Genomic DNA, 23,557 nt, shown 5'->3' on the forward strand with positions numbered 1-23,557 from the left:
AAACAAACAAAAAACTCGGGTATACTGTGCTCAAAATGTGAAAAAAAATTCCAAATCAGTGGATTCTGAAACTGTTACCACCCGACAGCATACAAAATGTAATTAACCAAGCACCTTTCATGTAGAAATTCTATTAGAAGTAATCACATAATAATAATAATATGTATCGCCAAAAATCCTGCAGAATAATTTCTTACAGACAACTCCCTGTTGAAATGGGGGAACTGGGGTCCTTTGTTTGTGACATATCTCTGCACACACTTCTGCCTCGTATCAATTCAGCAGGACTATACTTGTTAAAAAGGAACACATCTTCATCTTAATGTTAACCTCTGCTCCCCCCACTGATAAAAATTCTTTTGATGAAGACAGCAGCCGGAAACATGGTTAAAGACCATTTCACCTGAAAGCCTCACATTCCAGATTTTTTTCTGAGTTTGCCATCTTGCTTATCGTTTACAGATATCCAAATACCTAAGAAGTGAGCCCAAAAGATGATTGAAACTTTTGATCCAAGAAATAACTCACACATTTGTTTTGCTTTGCTCTAATCTTCAGAGCTGTGTATCATGCTGACAAGCCCCAGACTTTTAAAAAAACAGATTTTCCCCCTCCTTTCATGGTGGTAATATTTTCTCCTATCTTCCATCTTCTAAAAAAGAGTAGGTGTAACAGTCTAATCAGCCTTTACCAACTTTTCTGCAAGAACAAGGCAGAAAATATGAAGATATACATCAAGAATTGTTATTATTGTTTATGTAGTAGTGATATATGATTCCACTGGGCTTTGTGTTTTACATGGCCACTTTGAAAACACAGAATGCAGCTCAGGCACAAGCGATTTGTTTCTGAGCCCTGTGCTTGGATATTTCTAATAAATATTATTCTTCCTCCAATTTTACGTTATCAACAAGATACTCATGCAATAAAATATGTTCAGATTCCTGGTATTAAGTCTACATTGTCAAGCAAAGATAATGTTCCTGAACTTCAAGAACTGTAGGTAGAGAAAACATTAGGCATATAATATCTAAATAGCTTTAAATCATCATCATAACAATGATAGCTTTATGCATGGGACAGTGTCTAGAAGGATATATATCAACATATTAAGCCATGTTATTTCTGGGTAGAGAAATCAGAGGTGACTTTAATTTTCTTTTTCTCTTTTTTTGGCTTATCTATATTAATTTTTTTCTGTGAATGTATATTACTTTTGAAATAAAAAGATTCTTTTCAAGTAATAGTACATAGGAAGAGTTGATAAAACTAAGTATAAAAATAGAATGAGTATCATTCTTTCACGGAAAATAGGGAGAGTGCCTTCTGAGAAAGTGACAATCTGATTTATCTTCTATTAATTTCTGAGTTCATACTGTGCACACTTTCTTTAGCTTTGATGAAAACACTGGTTACTTGCTGCCCAGCCCCACCCTTGTATCGAAGCCAGGTCACTATGCCTACATGCCCCATGCTAGGAAAAAGCAAGCAGCAGACCCTCCTATTTCTCAGTAGGAAAATAGGCTTCTTGTTTGATTCCCAACTGGCTCCCACTCCAATCTTCTTTCCACCTGGGTCCGGATTCCTGGCTTTTTCTTCTTTCTAAAGCCATGTGATTCCCTCAGGACACCTTAAAGCCTTGGTCTGAACTCAACTTTCCAGCTCTGGAAAGTGGTCTCTTCCTTCAGCCCACAAACCCATGTACTAGCTGCCATGCCCTCCCATCCCACCTCACCTCCTTTTTCCACTGCCTTGTCTCAAGATGGTCAAGGAAGACAAGATCGAAAGCCCTCTCTTTACTATAATAACCTCATCATCTCACCTCTCAGTGCCTCATCTTGCAGTCTTATTTGGGAACAGAAGGACTTCTGTGAAATGGCAGAGAAGGCTGGACCAAATGATGCAATGGTGTTTAGAGTAATGTGCAACATCTTGGAGATATTCAGCTGTATGAACCAGAATGGCTACGTCCATCCATTGTTTATGGCTAGTGTCTGTCCTGACTGGTAAGTAACTATGTCTTATCAGTTGTTAAATATTTCAATATCATTTTCAAAGTAAAGTTGTACTGTTATAAGTTGACAGCACTTACGGGAGACTGGAGTTGAGTATGACTCAGGGCCAGCAGTTTACCTTCTGTGAGCCTTGGCTTACGCGTTGGGAGAATGGGGATGCTAAGACTGCCCTGTGTCCACTTCCGAGAGCTACTCTGATGATCACACTGTCAGAGTGGATGCAGAAGTTCTCTGTCAATTGTGAGAGACTGTGCACAGGCGAGGGATGATGACCAAAAATGACCACAACAGTGGTGGTGGTGAAGGTCAAGGTGATGGTGATAGTAACGAATAGGAAGAAGACAAAATTGGGAACACCGTAGACTATCCTTTTCTAGTTCAATGTGCTACATTGTTCCCTGGCTCACAATTCACCATACATAAGAGTTAGAAGCATATAAACTGGCCACATCCACCTCCCCTGGTTTATGCCATTGTAGCTCCCTGGTTGTTCACTGGCCAGTGCTGAGAGGCACTTCTCTTTGTCTGTGGGCATTCGATCATGGTTTATTTCATATCCTGGCTGGGAAACCCTTCTATCTTGTAATGCCCAACACCAGGGACAGCTCTTAATGCATTTAGTGATCTGCTAGGACCTGGAGCCAGCAAGATGGAAATGTGGAGCTACCCCAGTGGGGTCCTGCACCCCCAGCACTGCGTGGTCTGAGCTGGATTCTCATGTGCCTCCTTCTGACACATATCCTGTGATCTCCAAACCCACTCTGCAAGTGTCTTGGATGAGCTGTTGGTTGTGGCCAGGTAGAGTTAGTAATTGGCTCCCTCCCTCCTTCCCTCCTTCCTTTCCTCTCCTTGCCCCTCGCCTGCACACACTTAGGAAGTTTCTGGGTCTGTGCTGAGTCCTATAAGATGCTTCTGGATGACCCTTACAAGAGCCTCCACCTTGCCCTTGGAGAAAGGTGCAGAAGAGCTCCACGGAGTCTATTCCAACAGAGCCAGCACATGCTGGCAGAATAATTGGCTCCTATAATTCATTCAGAGCAATAGCTGGGGGACAGAGAGGTTTAAACCCTGTGGCCTTGAGGGAAAGACATACTCTAGAAAGGTTTCCCTTTGCCTTTGTTAATTGTGAAATAAAACACTTCCTGCAGAGGAGGCCCCCCCTTTGGTGAGGGCTTTGCGGTCCCTTCACAGAGGGATGGCTTCTGGGAGCCTCTCTTCCCCTTTTCCTCATGCTCTGGGATCAGATAATTAAAAGTTACACAGCCTGTAAGATAGGGGGGAGGAGGTCTAAGGAGCCAAGCCTGAACATTCCTGAAGCCCTCTTGATTACAGAGAGAGAGCCGAGCTTCAGGGTGGGGTAAAGTGAGAGGGGGTGGCTTTGCAACGGTTACAAAGAGCCTCAAATTTCATCTCTGAGTGAGATTTAGTATATAGTCACAAAAATGCACTGACAAGATCCAACCAACTAGAACATCGTAATTTCTGTTTGACCCAGTTTGGGCATTTCTTAATATGTAAGGAGCCTCTCCTGACCTCAGAGAGACCCTGGGTATGACAATGCAGCAGCCAGACTGATTGTCAGGAAGAGCAAATTTGGGCTTCCATTTACTGGAGGGATTTTTCTACCTGGTTGTTATATTTGACCATCGTGACAGCCCTGTAAAGTCAGTACTGTTGTCATTTCATAATTGGGGAAACTGAGGCCTTGTTCAAGGTCACGCAGGTAGAAAGTAGTGGAGCTGGGCTTGTCTGACATCGAAGCATCTTTCCATACTTCCATTATTAATGATAACAGAGCCCATCATGTAGAGCTGATTCTGGACTTACTCAGCAGCCATGGGCACCTGGGATCATCTTTTGGGTAATGGGGCCGTTCCTTCTCTGGACCCCTCCCAAAGATGGTCCTACAGGAGCTGTCAGATGGGGCTTAGGTTTATGTCTCAGTTAAAATCCTCTGAAATTCCCTTCGGAGAGAATCCAAGGCCTCTGATGCCTTGATCTCCCTGGGTGACATCATGTTTAAGTTAGTCTGACCTCCCTGAGCTCATTTCATTGTCCCGGTCACCTCTGCTTCCATCAAAAATAACAGGTTGCTGATAAGCTGGCTCTCAGCTCCCTGGCTCAGATGGTGGACTCTGAATCCATGCTCCGAGCAGTCCCCCCAAGTTCAAAAAAGCCCTTGCGCTCTATGTTTTGACAGGTTGAGAAATCCAATCCATTTATTTTGAAAACCCATTAAGCCCAGCCAATATGGGATATTTAGAAAGGCCAGAATTTTGCTTCTGGTCAGAAGGTCAGTGCTGTCATAAAATAACAGCTAAAGGAAGTGAAACAAAACATATTTTATTGTAGGGCTATAATTCCCAAGCATTCTTTAAAAATGTACTTTCAGTTAAAGTAAGACAAAACAAAAATACAGCACATTGAATTGCTGGAAATTGCCACCACTATAAACTCCCTTTGTTCAGAGTACTTATTCAATTTTGCATGCCCAGTTCCCATATCAGTGACAGGCACGTAGTAAATGCTCAATACATGTTCAATGAATGAGTCTCCAAATGGTTTACTTTGCTACTTAACCTTTTTTCTAGGTATTAGTTTTTCTTGTTCTCAATGGCTGTTAAATCATCCTCAAGAAAAAAACATCTGATTTTTAGTCCTCTAGCGTTTTGGAAAGTAAGTTTCAGAATAAGTAAGTTTGACTTTTTTTGGCATCTTGAATTATATTATTGGTGATACAGATAACCGGGTCTTATGGTCAGATTCTCCAAAGATAACTCATTTGACCCTTTCAACCTTGTGAAGGGAGCATGAGAGATGTTACCATTTTCATGTTATCCCTAGGAAGGGTGTGTTGAGTACAGATCATTACCTGAAAGAAAATAACTTTACCATTAGGTGATCCTGAACAGGAATGATGTTCAGAAGATGGTGAAAAACATACTTGTATTTTCTCACTGACTCATCTTCTGGTCCATACAGTGCCCTCCTCTGATGGGTTTCCAGTGACCCATCTTTTTGTTTTGTTTTTTTGTTTGTTTCTTTTGTTTTGTTTTTTTAATATTTACTTATTTATTTAGGCCGCTCTTGGTCTTAGTTGCGGCACGCAGGATCTTTTTTAGTTGTGGCACACAAACTCTTAGTTGCAGCATGCATGCAGGATCTAGTTCCCTGACCAGGGATCAAACCTGGGCTCCCTGCACTGGGAGTACAGAGTCTTACCCACTGGACCACCAGGGAAGTCCCCAGTGACCCTCTTTTCGGATCTCCCTTCCCTCTTCTCATACCTTCCATAATCTCCTCAATCTTCTCCACCCCATCTCTCTAAGCTCCACCCTGGAGAATCACCATAAGACCCTCAAGCTTCTAAGCATGGCCCCTGCCTTCACCCTCGTGGGATATAGCAGTCCCTAATTCTACATCCAAAGATTTGGTTTGTTGTTAGAGGGAGCAAATGTATGACCTGGGAGCAGAGGTGACTCTTGGAGTCTTGAGGTAGACCCAATAATTAGGGCTTCTTTGTTCTGCTTGAACTATGAACCCACTGAGAAGTAAGACCAAGGAGTAAGCTGATGGAGGTAGTGTATCACCTTAATGAGAAAGTGGATGTTGGAGAATATGGCTTACAGTGGTAGGCAAATAGGGTTCCTAATACAGAATCCCAGATTCTGGACTGGGGTAGGCTGGCCTTCATCAGAGCAGAACCCGTGGGTGGGTGGCTGGGTAGTTCCCAAGGGAAAGGGAGAGGAAGGCACTGGGTTATGAATGCCCAGTTCCTTCTTATAACCTAGTGCCTCTTCCAAACCCATCAATCAGGTAAGTTATTTTGCCCCACCTGGGGAGGAATGAGTGAAGAGTGCGGGAGAGGCCACTTCCCTACTTCATATTCTTTTCCATTATGGTTTATTACAGGATATTGAATATAGTTCCTTGTGCTTTACAGTAAGACCCTGTTGTTTATCTAGTTTATATTTAGTCGTGTATATCTGTTAATCCCAAACTCCTAATTTATCCCTTGCCTCACATCCCCTTTGGTAACCATGTTTGTTTTTTATAGATGTCTCTTAGGAGGAATCATCAAGAAGGGAAGTGTTTCCCTCTAACACAGCATGTTCTATTGACTCACACTGTTTTCAAAAAGTTGACATAGTAGGTAATGTTTAAAATAAGGAGATTTTGCATAAAAATCAGAATTTCTGTCTTTCTTTGAAAAGTGGAATGATTTAACAGAAATGAACCTGTGTTTCCACGTGACAACACGGCTTGGAGCTGAGTTGTGCCTGCCCCTTTAGGCAGGTCTATGTGTTTTAGCTCATCAAGAACGCCCATTCCTTGGGCTTCCCTGGTGGCACAGTGGTTGAGAGTCCGCCTGCCAATGCAGGGGACACGGGTTCGTGCCCCGGTCCAGGAAGATCCCACATGTCGCGGAGCGGCTGGGCCCGTGAGCCATGGCCGCTGAGCCTGCGCATCCGGAGCCTGTGCTCCTCAACGGGAGAGGCCACGACAGTGAGAGGGGCGTGTATCGCAAAAAAAAAAAAAAAGAACCCCCATTCCCTATGGTGTAGATATTGCTCTCTCCAATTCACTCGTTTGTATTTCCTGCCTGGTCCTTCGGGGTATTTTAGTTTGTTGCCTCAGCTTTACCTGCCTAAGTCTAGAGTGGAGTATAAACAGGATCAACAGACCTGGCTCTTGCTGATGTTGCCCAGCTCTACTGATCAGTTTCATTTTGATTTTGTTATTAGCTTAACAAAGTCTCAATCTTTCTATTCTGTCTTACTAAAGACCTCTTTCATACCAGAGGCTTTGCATTGGAGCATGTAAAGGAGGTGAGGAAAAAGGAAAATTCTGCCCTGTTAAACAGAGGAAGAAACAAGGCCAGGAGGTTAGGGAACGCGTCACGGTGTGTGGCAGAAGGAGGACACCCATGTGGTCCTTTGACATCTACTCCACTGTACTACAGCTACGGTCATTTCTGCTTCACCACTGATCCAGATGAGCAACAAAATGCACATCTGAGTGTGCGTTTCTGAAATATGTTTTGCCTCCGTAGGCTGACCACTTAGGCAGAAGCTCCAGCCCAGCTGGATTCACAGCTGCTTTTCCAGGGCCAGCAATGGGTGAAGAGGAGCAGTGACAAGGAGAGAAGGTAGTCAAGAGTCTGTTTTCATAGCCTTCCTGAAACTCTTCTGTCTCGTCTTGAGGTGCAAAGGGGTTAATTCAGGGAAGACCAGGGCGGTATGAAGCAAGCAAGGCCTCATTCACACATTCCCCTTCTTACCCCACCCACCTATGCGTTCTTAAGAACTTAGCATAAACCAGAGGGAAAGATGGTTGCTATGACAGATGGATGGATGGATGGATTGATGGATGGATGGGTGGACCAATGGATCGTTGATTCCTTTCAGAGAGCTTTGTTAGGCTCTTCTGTGTGTTTGCAACAGAAAACATTTTGATTTCACACCTAAGGGTCAAATATCAAGGCTGAAAAAGCAAAGATACTCTGTCTCCCAAAAGAAGGAAGTACAGTAGAGATTAAGAGCAAGGGTGTTGGAGTCATTCGCTCCTTATTAACATCTCTGAGCCTTAGTTTCTTCACGTATAAGATGATAATAACGGTACCATTCTCAAAGGTGGTTGCTTTTAGAATTAAACAATTTTTGGAAAATACCAATAACGCGTTGCCTGGCAGATGGGAAGCACTTGGGATATGATGACCCTAATTCAACTGAGAGAATTCTGTTTTATATTGAGCACTTATTACATGTTTAGCTCTATCACAGGAATTAGGTGTACATTTGTGGGCACTAACAAAATTTGGGGTTACATCTGCAGAGTATGGTTATAAGATAAAGTACAAGGACCTACTGATATAACTGTAATTAAGCATCCTCATATACATTCTGGTGGGCGGTTGGAAGGAGAGAACGCTTCTGTTGACAAGGGGATGCGTAGGTGGAAAGAAAAAGGAGTTGGGAAGGAATTCCCAGTAAGGGAAGCCCCACTCAAAAAGGCCATAGTAAGAAAGGAGATGGATAGAACGGTAGCTGCTGGTTAATTTCCTTTTAACCCAGATCCAGGGAACTTCTCCTAAGAAGCAGATTCTGTACTAAGTACAGTTGTCCCTTGGTATCCATGGGGAATTGGTTCCAGGACCCCCCTCAGATACCAAAATCCAAGGATACTCAAGTCTCTTACAAAAAATGGCATAGTATTTGTATATAAACTATGCACATCCTCCCTTATATTTTAAATCATCTATAAGACCTAATACATTATAAATGCTATGTGAATAGTTGTAAATACAAGTAAATACTGTGTAAATAGTTGCTGGCATGAGGCAAATTCAAGTTTTGCTTTTCAGAACTTTCTAGAATTTTTTGTGTGACTACTTTCAATCTGGGGTTGGTTGAATCTGCAGATGAAGAACCAGTGGCTACAGAGGGCTGACTATACTTTCAGCTGAGTCCTGTCACGTGCTGGTTATTTTTCCTGGCCTTAGTCACATAATTCTGAGCCTCAGCTTGTCATCTATAATATAGGAAGCATTCTTTGAATCATATTTGGTATTTTGATGCTTTTGAAATTGCCAATAAGGAAGGCCTTTGTAAATGGAAAAGCATTGTACAAATGTAGGGGCTGAGTGTTGATGGCTTTTTCACCTGGTAGCCACAGTGGACCATTTAAAACGCCAAGCAAATCATTCCCTTGCTGAAAATTCATTCAATGCTTCCCTATTGCACTTAAAATCCAAGCCTCTTACCATGGTTCACAGGACTTTATACTGCCTGGCCCTGGGCATCCACTCTCCTTTGCTTCTCCAAAGGCTAAGCCATTCCTACCTTAGTGCCTTTGTACTTTCTGTTATGTCTGCTGGAAACTCATGCTGGCTCCCTATTTTTATTCAGGTCTTGTCTCAGAAGCCATCTTTGCAGAGGCCACCCAAGACCATCCAGTTTAAGGTATTGTCTGCCCACCCCCACTCTCCAGCCACTCTCTCTCACCTTGTTTGTTTCCCCAGTGTTATTTATAACGATCCAAATGTACTTTGATCATTTATTCTTTACTTGTTTGTTGGCTGTTCCCCTCCCCCATATAAGTCCCTCCCTAGGGAATTTGGTATGTCTTTTCACAGTTCTACCAGAGCCTCAAAGAATGCCCGATATTGAGAGTTGCTCAATAAAAAACTAATTGGTCACATTTAACTACGGTCCCACAAACCCCTAACACGTTTCAACAAAAGCCAAAGAAGTTCCATTCATGGGAAAAATATTTATAGTTCACCCAGACTTCTAAACTAGGAGTGTTCTGAATCGTGTTGTGTTCACTGAACACCTGCCGACTCCACAATTTAAGAGTCATGAATGCTGAGTCAGAATAGTATAATACCAAGAAGGAAAAACAAGTTTGGTCTGTTCCCTGCAACACCAGTCAAGGCAAAATACATTAAGCTCACAGCTGTGTGGTCAGACAAAGACAGGGGCAATGGCATTTAAGAAGAAACTGGTGGGCAGCAAGTGGACTCTTAGAACAGCAAAGCCAGGGGTTGCCAAGAAGGCCTTTGCCAGAGTTGGCAGGCGGTGGCTGGTTAGTGAGGTAATTTGTGCCTGGTTGGCCCTGGCCCTGCCCATGGAGATGTGTGTCCGAGGGAGGTGCTGGCAGATCCGGATGCCCCATGGTGTTCTGCAAACTGCTGTTGCTGCTTAATGAGCTGGTCAGCCATTAAGTGCCTCCTACACAAAGGCAGCATTTGCAAATGAGCAGCTGAAGGAACATACTGGAAAGCAGAGGAGTTGAGTCTTGACCAAGTCTTCCATATCCTGTCCTCTCCACCCCATCTCTTTTTTTTTTTTTTTTTTTTTTTTTTTTTTTTGCGGTATGCGGGCCTCTCACTGTTGTGGCCTCTCCCGTTGCGGAGCACAGGCTCCGGACACGCAGGCCCAGCGGCCATGGCTCACGGGCTTAGTTGCTCCGCGGCATGTGGGATCTTCCCGGACCAGGGCACGAACCCGTGTCTCCTGCATCGGCAGGCGGATTCTCAACCACTGCGCCACCAGGGAAGCCCTCCACCCCATCTCTTTGATCTTAACTTCTAAATGCTCTCCTTGTTCACTTTGCTGCAGCTGCACTGGCCTCCTTGACTTTCCTCCAACCCACCCAACCCACGCCTACCTCAGGGCCTTTGCACTGGCTGGTCCCTCTGCCTGGAACTCTCCTTCCATGCACTGGTTGACTCCCTGATATAGTTTATGTCTCTGCTTTAATGTAGCCTCCTCAGAGAGACCTTCTCTAGCCACTCTATCTAAAAAGACAACCTGCCCTCCAGCCGCACTCAAGTTCCTTACCCTCACTTCTTTTTCTTCAAATAAAGCCGACAGTTTATTATTATCTATTTGTTTATCTGCTTACTTGCTGTCTCCAATCCACTGGCTACCCTCCTACCCCTACCAGTCTAGTTTAAATTTCTGGAGAGGGACCATGTTTGTCTTGCTTAGAGCTGTATCCCCCATAGAACCATGCCTAACTTAGTATATCAATGATAACAGTTGATTCAACTGAATAAACATGATTCAATTGAATTTGTTGAATGAGTGAATGAATGAATGGGTGGATGAATGGATGAATGAAATAAGTTTCAGGTTCAGGATGGACTGGGTTATGAAGGGCCCTGAATACTAGAGGTGGGTACAAAAGGGCAGGGCGTCCAGGGTAGGGAGAGTGATGACTGTATGTAATGAAGCAGGAAAATCTGTAGATGAAGAGATGCATGTTAAGGGCTTTATCCAGTCCAGGCACATTCATCCCACACTAAACATATATATATATATATATATATTTTTTTTTTTTTTACTGTAGAAGAAGCAAACGGGATTTTGATAATTATCACTTCTGAAATTATTTGGTGACAAATATCGATACACTCATTAAATTAATTAAACAAGGAGGCCATTTGACTAAGGTGGTTCTAATACCATAGCAGCCATCGTAAGCAAACCAAAACCCAAGTCTGCAAATGCCTCATGGTTAAGAAATCAAAACCTAAGGACCACCAATCATAAATAGCCAACTAGGCTTTCCCAAATAAGGCAATTGCTTAAGCTATAGCCAATCAAATAATTTCCTTCCTTTGTTCCATGTCTTCTCTATAGAAGTCTTGCCCTTAGCAAGGGGAGCACTCTTAACCACTTTATATGTATACAAATAAAAAAGCTTTACTACAAGGACTTCCTTGGTGGTGCAGTGGTTAAGAATCTGCTTGCCAATGCAGGGGACACAGGTTCGAGCCCTGGTCAGGGAAGATCCCACATGCCGTGGAGCAACTAAGTCCGTGTGCCACAACTACTGAAGCCCAAGCACCTAAAGCCTGTGCTCCGCAACAAGAGAAGCCACTGCCATGAGAAGCACGTGCATCGCAACGAAGAGTAGGCCCTGCTCCCCACAACTAGAGAAAGCCTGCACGCAGCAACAAAGACCCAATGCAGCCAAAAATAAGTAAATAAATAAATAAAACCTAATTGTATATATATATAAAAAAGAGCTTTATTACAGGGTCACCTGAATTGGGTCACTTGCATACAGAGGCTGACAAGTCCCAAGATCTGCATTCAGCAAGTTGGAGACTCAGGTGAGCTGAAGGTGTGGTTCCAGTCCAAAGGCTGCAAAAACCAATGTCCCAGCTTGAAGGCATTCAAGCTACCCGAGGGTGTGTCAGCCTTCTTGTTCTATTCAAGCTTTTGACTGCTTGGATGATTGCGCCCAGGGCAATCTGCTTTCCTCAGTCTACTGATCCAAATGTCAATCTCATCCAAAACACTGTCACAGACACACCAGAATTATGTTTGACCAAATATCTGGGCACCCCATGGCCTAGTCAAGTTGACATATAAAATTAACTATCACGGGGGTTGGGGGTAGAGGAGTAATACTACTCATCACGTGGGGTTGTGGGAATTAAATACAAGTACTAAGCACAGAGACTAGCACATAATGAGGGCTCAATAATTGGTAGCTGTGGTTATTAATTTCGTCAAAACAGACATTTCTGGAAGGTGATTCCTCTTACTAAGATAGGAAAGCCTATGTACACCGGGGCAATGCCTTTAATTAGGAAACACTATATATATATTTTTGGAGTATATTTTCTTTATAATGTTGTGTTAGTTTCTGCTGTAGGACAAAGTGAATCAGCTATATGTATACATAGAGCCCCTCCCTCTTGGGCCTCCCTCCCCCCTCCCCCCATCCCACCCCTCACAGGTCATCACAGAGCACGGAGCTGAGCTCCCTGTGATACACCACAGGTTCCCACTAGCTATCTGTTTTACACATGGTAGGAAACACTATTTGTTGAACTGTTGAGTTCAGGGAGATTTTTGCCAAGAGTTGAAGACCTTACATCTCTCTGCCTGGGAAGCTGACATTGGTCCAAAATTGATTCATGTGGACCACAAGCAAGCCCTGTTCTCACAAGGTCCTAAGGAAGCCCCAAATAATCATCACTTTGGAATCCTCCAGTGTGAACCTTTATTCAGGAGTGCACCAGGCCTAGGGAAAAATATTGCAGAAATGTACTCCATGTTTGATGCCAGGCTTCTCATAGCTGATAAGAGGCAGAGTTTAGCCCAGGACTGTAGGACTCAAGAGCATACTTACCCCCCATACACCCTCCCTATGATGTCAGTTCTCTCACCCATCAAACATGGAGAATAATACTCATCTTTTCCACTGCTCAAGGGTGTTTGAGGAACAAAAAGTTATGCGTGTGAAAGCATTGTATAGACTTTAGAGAACTACACAGATATAAAACTCCAGTCTATTACTTTAATCAAGGGCAACATGGTCAGCTCATCTATACATTCCTGCATCACAAATATTTATTAAGCACCTACTCTGTGCTGAGGACTCTGCTAGGCCTCTGGGAAGCATGGGTGGTGTAAACCAGACACACTCTGTCTCCTAAAGGATTTTCTCAGCAAGGCCTTCTCTGATTCCACATTGAGATCCCTGATGAATGAGTGGCTTCTATAGAACTTTGCTTCTTTTCTTTATAATATTTCAATTTGTTGTTCTGCATGCATTTGAATAATTATTAATATCTGTCTCTGCTACTTAGATCTTAAGCTCTGTCAGGGAGGACTCTGGTTTTGCTCATCATTATAGCCCCAGGCCTACCACAGTGCCTGGCACGAAACTGGAACTCAGAAACTAGTTGTTGGATGGATGGATGCTTTCTAAGTGCCCAGGATGTATGTGAAATAATAGAAAATATATATTGGTGTCTGCCTCTGGTTCCTGACAAAGAGCTCCTAAATCCCTAGGAATTTCTGGGGGTGATAGGAGTATCTTTTGTTTTATTAAGGGAACTCTTGATGGTTTCCTAGATGGGGGCTGGTCACCAGAAAGGCCAAGCCATGATTAAAAGCTCGAAATTTTCAGCCCAATCTCCCATCCTCCAGGAAGGGGGGAAGGGCTGGAGACTGAGCTAATTATCCACCATGGCTCTGTGATGAAGCCTCCATAAAAATCCCCAAAGTACAGGGTCCAAAGAGCTTTCAGGGTGGTGAACACATTCTGTGCAGGGAGGGTCAAGCACCCCAACTCCACAGGGACAGAAGCTCCAGTGCTTGGGACCCTTCCAGACCTTACCCTATGTAGTTCTTCATCTGGCTGTTCATCTGTATCTTCTATCATATTCTTTACTATATAGTAAGCTGGTAAACTCAAGTGTTTCGCTGAGTTCTGTGAACTGTTATAGCAAATTATCGAACCTGAGGATTGGGTTATGGGGACCCCATTTTAAGCAAATTGGTCAGAAGTACCAGAGACAAACTGGAACTTGCAGTTGGTGTCTGAAGTGGGGCCAGTCTGTGGGACTGAGCCCTTAACTTGTGGGATTTGATGCTAACTTCAAGTAAATAGTGTCAGAACTGAATTGAACTGTTGGACATCCAGCTGGTCAGATAATTGGTTGGTGTGGGAATAAACTCACACATCTCGTGTCAGAAGTGTTGAGTGTGGCATTAGTGTGAGAGTAAAGGAAATTGGTGTTTTTCCTAGGCAATGAAAAACACTGGGCAAAGCACTATCACCACTTCTATTGAACATAGTACTGGAAGTCCTAGCCACAGCAGTCAGACAAGAAAAAGAAATAAAAGATATCCAAATTAGAAGGGAAGAGTTAAAATTGTCATTATATGCAGATGACATGGTACTCTATACAGAAAACCCTAAAGACTCCACACAAAAACTATTAGAACTGGGCTTCCCTGGTGGTGCAGTGGTTGAGAGTCCGCCTGCCGATGCAGGGGACGCGGGTTCGTGCCCCGGTCCAGGAAGATCTCACATGCCGCGGAGCGGCTGAGCCCGTGAGCCATGGCCACTGAGCCTGCACGTCCAGAGCCTGTGCTCCACAACGGGAGAGGCCACAACAGTGAGAGGCCCGCGTACCGCAAAAAACAAAAACAAAAAACAACTATTAGAACTGATAAACAAATTCAGCAAGGTAGCAGAATACAAGATTGACATACAGAAATATGTTGCATTTCTTTACACTAACAATGAAACATCAGAAAGAGAAAGTAAAACAAACAAACAAACAAAAAACCCAATCCCTTTTAAAATCACGTTATAAAAAAACCCCCAAACTAAGAATAAACCTGATCACGGAGGTGAAAGACTTATGGTCTGAGAACTATAAAACATTAATAAAGGAAACTGAAGATGATTCAAAGAAATGGAAAGATATCCCATGCTCTTGGATTGGAAAAATTAATATTGTTAAATGGCCATACTGGGGAAACGTTCAAGATAGCAGAGGAGCAAGATGTGGTGATCACCTTCCTCCCCACAAATACATCAGAAATACATCTACATGTGGAACAACTCCTACAGAACACCTACTGAAGGCTGGCAGAAGACCTCAGACTTCCCAAAAGGCAAGAAACTCCCCATGTACCTGGGTAGGGCAAAAGAAAAATGAAAAAACAGAGACAAAAGAATAGGGACGGGACCTGCACCTCTTGGAGGGAGCTGTGAAGGAGGAAAAGTTTCCACACACTAGGAAGCCCCTTTACTGGCAGGGACAGGGGTTGGCGGGGCAGGGCGGGAAGCTTTGGAGCCATGGAGGAGAGAGCAGCAACAGGGGTGCAGAGGGCAAAGTGCAGAGATTCTCGCACAGAGAATCAGTGCCGACCAGCACTCACCAGCCTGAGAGGCTTGTCTGCTCACCCGCCAGGGCGGGTGGGGGCTGGGAGCTGAGGCTCAGGCTTCGGAGGTCAGATCCCAGGGAGAGGACACTGGGGTTGGCTGCATGAACACAGCCTGAAGGGAGCTAGTGCACCACAGCTAGCCAGGAGGGAGTCCAGGAAAAAGTTTGGAACTGCCTAAGAGGCAAGAGACCATTGTTTCAGGGTGCACAAGGAGAGGGGATTCAGAGCACTGCCTAAAAGAGCTCCAGAGATGGGCATGAGCCACGGCTATCAGTGTGGACACCAGAGACGGGCATGAGACTCTGAGGCTGCTGCTGCAGCCACCAAGAAGCCTGTGTGCGAGCACAGGTCACTACCCACACCTCCCCTCCAGGAGCCTGTGCAGCCCACCACTGCCAGGCTCCCATGATCCAGGGACAACTTCCCCGGGAGAACACACGGCACACCTCAGGCTGGTGCAACGTCACGCTGGCCTCTGCCGCCGCAGGCTCGCCCTGCACTCTGTACCCCTCCCTCCTCCCGGCCTGAGTGAACCAGAGCCCCCTAATCAGCTGCTCCTTTAACCCCGTCCTGTCTGGGGAGGAACAGATGCCCTCAGGTGACCTACACGCAGAGGTGGGGCCAAATCCAAAGCTGAACCCCAGGAGCTGTGCGAACAAAGAGGAGAAAGGGAAATCTCTCCCAGCAGCCTCAGGAGCAGCAGATTAAATCTCCGCCATCAACTTGATGTACCCTGCATCTCTGGAATACCTGAATAGACAACGAATCATACCCAAATTGAAGCTTTGGACTTCGGGAGCAACTGTAGACTTGGGGTTTGCTGTATGCAACTGACTGGTTTCTGGTTTTATGTTTATCTTAGTTTAGCATTTACAGTTTATTATCATTCGTAGATTTGTTTATTGATTTGGTGTCTCTCTTCCTTTTTTTAAATATATAGATATATATATTTTTTCCTTTTTCTCTTTTTCTGACTGCATATGTGCATGCTTCTTTGTGTGATTTTGTCTGTATAGCTTTGCCTTTACATTTGTCCTAGGGTTCTGTCTGTCTTTTTTTTTTAGTATAGTTTTTAGTGCTTGTTATCATTGGTGGTTTTGTGTTTTGGTTTGGTTGCTCTCTTCTTTCTTTCTTTTTTCTAAATTACTTTTTAACTTTTTAATAATTTCTTTTATTTTTTATTTTAATAACTTTATTTCTTCCTTCCTTTCTTTCTTCTTTTCTTTCTGTCTCCCTTTTCTTCTGAGCCATGTGGCTGACAGGGTCTTGGTGCTCCAGCCGAGTGTCAGGCCTGTGCCTCTGAGGTGGGAGAGCCAAGTTCAGAACATAGGTCCACCAGAGACCTCCTGGCTTCACATAATATCAAATGGCAAAAGCTCTTGCAGAGATCTCCATCTCAACACTAAGACCCAGCTCCATTCAACAACCAGCAAGCTACAGTGCTGGACACCCTATGCCAAACAACTAGCAAGACAGGAACACAACCCCACCCATTAGCAGAGAGGCTGCCTAAAATCATAATAAGGTCACAGACACCCCCAAACATACCACCGGACGTGGTCCTGCCCACCAGAAAAACAAGATCCAGCCTCATCCACCAAAACACAGGCACTAGTCCCCTACACCAGGAAGGCTACACAACCCACTGAACCAAGTTTAGCCACTGGGGGCAGACACCAAAAACAACAGGAACTATGAACCTGCAGACTGCGAAACCCCAAACACAGTATGTTAAGCAAAATGAGAAGACAAAGAAACACAGAATAGATGAAAGAGCAAGGTAAAAACCCACCAGACCAAACAAATGAAGAGGAAATAGGCAGTCTACCTGAAAAAGAATTCAGAGTAATGATAGTAATGATGATCTAAAATCTTGGAAATAGAATGGAGAAAATACAAGAAACGTTTAACAAGGACCTAGAAGAACTAAAGAGCAAACAAAAAATGGTGAACAACAAAATAACTGAAATTAAAAATTCTCTAGAAGGAATCAATAGCACAGTAACTGATGCAGAAGAATGGATAAGTGACCTGGAAGTTAAAATACTGGAAATAACTACCACGGAGCAGAATAAAGAAAAAAGAATGAAAAGAATTGAGGACAGTCTCAGAGACCTCTGGGACAACATTAAACACACCATCATTCGAATTATAAGGGTCCCAGAAGAAGAAGAGAAAAAGAAAGGGACTGAGAAAATATTTGAAGAGATTATAGTTGAAAACTTCTCTAATATGGGAAAGGAAATAGTCAATCAAGTCCAGGAAGCGCAGAGAGTCCCATACAGGGTAAATCCAAGGAGAAACATGCCAAAACACATACAAATCAAACTATCAAAAATTAAATACAAAGAAAAAATATTAAAAGCAGCAGGGAAAAACAACAAATAACATACAACGGAATTCCCATAAGGTTAACAGCTGTTCTTAGCAGCAGAAACTCTGAAAGCCAGAGGGAGTGGCAAGACATTTAAAGTGAGGAAAGGGAAAAACCTACAGCCAAGACTACTCTACCCAGCAAGGATCTCATTCAGATTCAATGGAGAAATTAAAACGTTTACAGACAAGCAAACACTAAGAGAATTCAGCACCATGAAACCAGCTTCACAAGAAGTGCTAAAGGAACTTCTCTAGGCAGTAAACACAAGAGAAGGAAAAGACCTACAATAACAAACGCAAAACAATTAAGAAAAGGGTAATAGGAACATACATATCTATAATTACCTTAAATGTAAATGGATTAAATGCTCCCACCAAAATACACAGACTGGCTGAATGGATACAAAAATAAGACCTGTATATATGCTGTCTACAAGAGACCCACTTCAGACCTAGGGACACATACAGACTGAAAGTGAGGGGATGGAAAAACGTATTCCATGTAAATGGAAATCGAAAGAAAGCTGGAGTACCAATTCTCATGTCAAACAAAATAGATTTTAAAATAAAGACTATTAAAACAGACAAAGAAGGACACTACATAATGACCAAGGGATCGATCCAAGAAGAAGATATAACAATTGCAATTATTTATGCACCCAGCAAAGGAGCACCTCAACACATAAGGCAAATGCTAACAGCCATAAAAGGGGAAATCAACAGTAACACAAACATAGTAGGGGATTTTAACACCCCACTTTCACTAAGGGACAGATCATCCAAAATGAAAATAAATAAGGAAACACAAGCTTTAAATGATACATTAAACAAGATGGACTTAATTGATATACAGGACATTCCATCCAATATCAACAGAATACAATTTCTTCTCAAGTACTCATGCAACATTCTCCAGGATAGATCATATCTTGGGTCACAAATCAAGCCTTGGTAAATTTAAGAAAATTGAAATCATATCAAGTATCTTTTCATCCACAATGCTATGAGACTAGATATTATAGGAAAAAAATCTGTAAAAAATCAAACACATGGAGGCTAAACAATACGCTACTAAATAACCAAGAGATCACTGAAGAAATCAAAGAGGAAATCAAAAACTACCTAGAAACAAATGACAATGATAACACTACGACCCAAAACCTATGGGATGCAGAAAAAGCAGTTCTAAGAGGAAAGTTTAGAGCAATACAATACTAGCTCAAGAGACAAGAAATATCTCAAACAAACAACCTAACCTTACACCTAAAGCAATTAGAGAAAGAAGAACAAAAAAATCCCCGAAGTTAGCAGAAGGAAAGAAGGCATAAAGACCAGATCAGAAAGAAACGAAGGAAACAATAGCAAAGATCAAAAAAACTAAAAGCTGGTTCTTTGAGAAGATAAACAAAATTGATAAACCATTAGCCAGACTCATCAAGAAAAAAACGGGAGAAGCTCAAATCAATAGAATTAGAAATGAAACAGGAGAAGTAACAACTGACACTGCAGAAATACAGAGGATCATGAGAGATTACTACAAGCAACTATATGCCAGTAAATTGGACAACCTGGAAGAAATGGACAAATTCTTAGAAAAGCACAACCTTCCGAGACTGCACCCGGAAGAAACAGAAGATATAAACAGACCAAACACAAGCACTGAAATTGAGACTGTGGTTAAAAAATCTTCCAATAAACAAAAGCCCAGGACCAGATGGCTTCACAGGTGAATTCTATCAAACATTTAGAGAAGAGTTAACACTTATCCTTCTCAAACTCTTCCAAAATATAGCAGAGGGAGGAACACTCCCAAACTCATTCTATGAGGCCACCATCACCCTGATACCAAAACCAGATAAAGATGTCACAAAGAAAGAAAACTACAGGGCAATATCACTGATGAACATAGATGCAAAAATCCTCAACAAAATACTAGCAAACAGAATCCAACAGCACATTAAAAGGATCATACATCATGATCAAGAGGGGTTTATCCCAGGAATGCAAGGATTCTTTAATATACGCAAATCAATCAATGTGATAAACCATATTAACAAATTGAAGGAGAAAAAACGTATGATCATCTCAATAGATGCAGAAATAGCTTTTGACAAAATTCAACATCCATTTATGATAAAAACCTTCCAGAAAGTAGGCATAGAGGGAACTTACCTCAACATAATAAAGGCCATATATGACAAACCCACAGCCAACATTGTTCTCAATGGTGAAAAACTAAAAGCATTTCCTCTAAGATCAGGAACAAGACAAGGTTGTCCACTCTCTCCACTGTTATTCAACATAGTTTTGGAAGTTTTAGTCACAGCAATCAGAGAAGAAAAAGAAATAAAAGGAATCCAAATCGGAAAAGAATTAAATCTGTCACTGTTTGCAGATGACATGATACTATGCATAGAGAATCCAAAAGATACCATGGGAAAACTACTAGAGCTAATCAATGAATTTGGTAAAGTAGCAGGATACAAAATTAATGCACAGGAATCTCTTGCATTCCTATATACTAATGATGAAAAATCTGAAACAGAAATTAAGGAAACACTCCCATTTACCACTGCAACAAAAAGAATAAAATACCTAGGCATAAACCTACCTCAGGAGACAAAAGACCTGTATGGAGAAAATTATAAGACACTGGTGAAAGAAATTAAAGATGAAACAAACAGATGGAGAGATATACCATGTGCTTGGATTGGAAGAGTCAACATTGTGACAATGACTATACTACCCAAAGCAATCTACAGATTCAGTGCAATCCCTATCAAACTACCACTGGCATTTTTCACAGAACTAGAACAAAAAATTTCACAATTTGTATGGAAACACAAAAGACCCCAAATAGCCAAAGTAATCTTGAGAAAGAAAAATGGAGCTGGAGGAGTCAGGCTCCCTGACTTCAGACTATACTACAAAGCTACAGTAATCAAGACAGTATGGTACTGGCACAAAAACAGAAATATAGATCAATGGAACAGGATTGAAAACCCAGAGATAAACCCATGCACATACGGTCACCTTATTTTTGATAAAGGAGGCAAGAATATACAATGGAGAAAAGACAGCTTCTTCAATAAGTGGTGCTGGGAAAACTGGACAGCTACATATAAAGAATGAAATTAGAACACTCTCTAACACAATACACAAAAAAAACCCTCAAAATGGGTCAAGGACCTAAATGTAAGGCCAGACACTATAAAACTCTTAGAGGAAAACATAGGCAGAACACTCTATGACATAAATCACAGCAAGATCCTTTTTAACCCACCTCCTAGAAAAATGGAAATAAAAACAAAAATAAACAAATGGGACCTAATTAAACTTAAAAGCTTTTGCACAGTGAAGGAAAAGATAAACAAGATGAAAAGACAACCCTCAGAACAGGAGAAAATATTTGCATATGAAGCAACTGACAAAGGATTAATCTCCAAAATTTACAAGCAGCTCATGCAGCTCAGTATCAAAAAAGCAAACAACCCAATCCAAAAATGGGCAGAAGACCTAAATAGACATTTCTCCAAAAAAGATATACAGACTTCCAAAAACACATGAAAGGATGCTCAACACCACTAATCATTAGAGAAATGCAAATCAAAACTATAATGAGGTATCACCTCACACCACTCAGAATGGCCAGCATAAAAAATCTACAAACAATAAATACTGGAGAGGGTATGGAGAAAAGGGAACCCTCTTGCACTATTGATGGGAATGTAAACTGATACAGCCACTACGGAGAACAGTATGGAGGTTCCTTAAAAAAGTAAAAATAGAACTACCATATGACCCCGCAATCCCACTACTGTGCATATACCCTGAGAAAACCACAATTCAAAAAGAGTCATGTACCAAAATGTTCATGGCAGCTCTATTTACGATAGCCAGGACATGGAAGCAACCTAAGTGTCCATCAACAGATGAATGGATAAAGAAGATGTGGCACATATATACAATGGAATATTAGTCAGCCATAAAAAGAAATGAAACTGAGTTATTTGTAATGAGGTGGATAGACATGGAGTCTGTCATACAGAGTGAAGTAAGTCAGAAGGAGAAAAACAAATACCGTATGCTAACACATATATACGGAATCTAAGAAAAAAAATGTCATGAAGAGATTAGTGGTAGGATGGGAATAAAACACAGACCTACTAGAGCATGGACTTGAGGATATGGGGAGGGGGAAGGGTAAGCTGTGACGAAGTAAGAGAGTGGCAGGGACATATGTACACTACCAAATGTAAATTAGACAGCTAGTGGGAAGCTGCCGCATAGCACAGGGAGATCACCTCTGTGCTTTGTGACCACCTAGAGGGGTGGGATAGGGAGGGTGGGAGAGAGGGTGATGCAAGAGGGAAGAGATATGGGAACATATGTATATGTATATCTGATTCACTTTGTTGTAAAGGAGAAACTAACACACTATTGTAAAACAGTTATACTCCAATAAAGATGTTAAAAAATTTTTTTTAAAAATAAATAAATAAAAAAGAATCATGTACTACAATGTTCATTGCAGCTCTACTTACAACAGCCAGGACATGGCAGCAACCTAAGTGTCCACTGACAGATGAATGGATAAAGAAGATGTGGCACATACATACAATGGAATATTACTCAGCCATAAAAAGAAACGAAATTGAGTTATTTGTAGTGAGGTGGATGGACCTAGAGACTGTCATACAGAGTGAAGTAAGTCAGAAAGAGAAAAATAAATACCGAATTCTAACACATATATATGGAATCTAAAAAAAAAGAAAAAAGAAAAAAATGGTTCTGAAGAACCTAGGGGCAGGACAGGAATAAAGACGCAGACGTAGAGAATGGACTTGAGGACACAGGGAGGGGGAAAGGTAAGCTGGGACAAAGTGAGAGAGTGGCATCGACTTATATATACTACCAAATGTAAAACAGATAGCTAGTGGGAAGTAGCCACATAGCACTGGGAGATCAGCTTGGTGCTTTGTGACCACCTAGAGGGGTGGGATAAGGAGGGTGGGAAGGAGACACAAGAAGGATGAGATATGGGGATATATGTATATGTATAGCTGATTCACTTTGTTATACAGCAGAAACTAACACATCATTGTAAAGCAATTAAACTCCAATAAAGATGTTAAAAAAAAGGCCATACTACCCAAAGCAATCTACTGATTTAATGTGGTCCCTATGAAATTACCCATGATGTTTTTCACAGAACTAGAACAAATAATCCTAAAATTTATATGGAAACACAAAAGACCCAGAATAGCCAAAGCAATCCTGAGGAAAAAGAACAAACCTGGAGGCATAACCCTCCCAGACTTCAGACAATACTGCAAAGCTATAATCAAAGCAGCATGGTATTGGCACAAAAATAGACATATAGATCAGTGGAACAGAAAAAATAATCCAGAAGTAATCTCACACACTTCTGGTCAATTAATCTTTGACAAAGGAGGTAAGAATACATGATGGAGAAAAGACAGTCTCTTTAGCAAGTGGTGCTGGGAAAGCTGGACAGCCACATGTAAATCAGTGAAGTTAGAACACACTCTCACACCATACACAAAAATAAATTCAAAATGGCTTAAAGACTTAAAATATCACAAAAATAAATTCAAAATGGCTTAAAGACTTAAAATATAGGACATGACGCCATAAAACTCCTAGAAGAGAACAGAGGCAAAACATTCTCTGACATAAATTGTAGCAATGCTTTCTTAGTTAAGTCTCCCAGGTCAAAAGAAATAAAAGCAAAAATAAACAAATGGTACCTAATCAAACTTATAAGCTTTTGCACAGCAAAGGAAACCATCAACAAAATGAAAAGACAACCTGTGGACTGGGAGAAAATATTTGCAAATGATGTGACCAACAAAGGCTTAATTTCCAAAATATGCAAACAGTTCATACAACTCAATATCAAAAAAACCCCAAACCCCCCAATCAAAAAATGGGCAG

The 23,557-nt window shown here is 41.9% G+C and overlaps 1 long non-coding RNA gene across 1 annotated transcript; it reads left to right on the forward strand.

Annotated features, from left to right (window-relative positions):
* Positions 1-1,608: 1,608 nt before the first annotated feature.
* On the forward strand, positions 1,609-11,507 carry LOC136794571 (uncharacterized). Its single transcript, XR_010841556.1, has 4 exons — positions 1,609-2,006; positions 7,069-7,164; positions 8,924-8,977; positions 11,284-11,507. It is a non-coding gene; the product is annotated as an uncharacterized lncRNA (long non-coding RNA).
* Positions 11,508-23,557: the final 12,050 nt, after the last annotated feature.

This window comes from Kogia breviceps, chromosome 7 (genome assembly GCF_026419965.1).
Source record: "Kogia breviceps isolate mKogBre1 chromosome 7, mKogBre1 haplotype 1, whole genome shotgun sequence".
Taxonomy (NCBI): domain Eukaryota; kingdom Metazoa; phylum Chordata; class Mammalia; order Artiodactyla; family Physeteridae; genus Kogia; species Kogia breviceps.